Genomic DNA, 811 nt, shown 5'->3' with positions numbered 1-811 from the left:
ATGGGAGCACTCTGTGCTGTCACGGTGCTCTCTCTGCAGCAGCAGTCCCGATAGACTTGCTATCAGGACTTGCAGACAGGTCCTGCTGCTAGGAGGCCTTTGGTCCTGCTCAAGGGAAGGAGCACTCGGCAAGGGATGCTTGGGGATGGGGTGGAGTGGGGAAGTGTCCTCCAAGCTTTGCACCTGGGAGGCACAGGTGTTCCTCGGGCAGCCTTGGCCTCCGTCCTCTGCTAGGGCGGAACCTGCTGGCCCGTGTGGGGACTCATCCATTGCTTTACCTTCTTTCTCCTGCTCCTTAGACATGTCTTCCCTGACTCCCCCTTCTTCAGCCTCAAACCTGGACTTCAGGCCTGCTAACAGCTGGCTGAAGATACCACTGAAAATGAAAGGAAGTGAGGCTGACGGCAGTGTCTCACCCAGACCTGCTGTACACCTGCACTCTGGCTGGGAAACGCCCTCTGATGGCCCCTCAGAGCCCATGCAGACAGCCCACCAGCACAGATTCTAACTGCCACGAGGACAAGGTCATGCCTTGCCCGCGTCCACCCGCCCACGAGCCTCACTTGTCCATAGGCATCCCTCTGTGCTTTTGATTCCCCTTTATAGCCCTGTCCCCTTTCTGGTGGCGTGGTGGCCGTCTCTTTTGCTGGTGCAGGTACTTATCCTGGTAGCTCCGTGCACCTGTGGAAGAAGACACATAGAGCATCTCCGTGTGCATACAGACGTGGGAGGTGCAGACTTGCCTAGCCCCAGCTTAGGACTTGAGCTAGTTTTACCTTCCTTCCCGTCGGCTTCCTTGTCAGGGGAGAGC

General features: G+C 57.6%; 1 long non-coding RNA gene across 1 annotated transcript; it reads right to left on the bottom strand.

Moving 5' to 3' along the window:
• Positions 1 to 254: 254 nt before the first annotated feature.
• LOC109364946 lies at positions 255 to 811 on the bottom strand. Its single transcript, XR_002110689.1, has 3 exons — positions 777 to 811; positions 564 to 681; positions 255 to 376 (listed from the first exon to the last, which is right to left on the bottom strand). It is a non-coding gene; the product is annotated as an uncharacterized LOC109364946 (long non-coding RNA).

This window comes from Meleagris gallopavo, unplaced genomic scaffold (genome assembly GCF_000146605.3).
Source record: "Meleagris gallopavo isolate NT-WF06-2002-E0010 breed Aviagen turkey brand Nicholas breeding stock unplaced genomic scaffold, Turkey_5.1 ChrUn_random_7180001941688, whole genome shotgun sequence".
Lineage (NCBI taxonomy): Eukaryota > Metazoa > Chordata > Aves > Galliformes > Phasianidae > Meleagris > Meleagris gallopavo.
The sequence above is the reverse complement of the archived record's forward strand: the minus strand, read 5'-3'. Positions and strand labels throughout refer to the sequence as shown.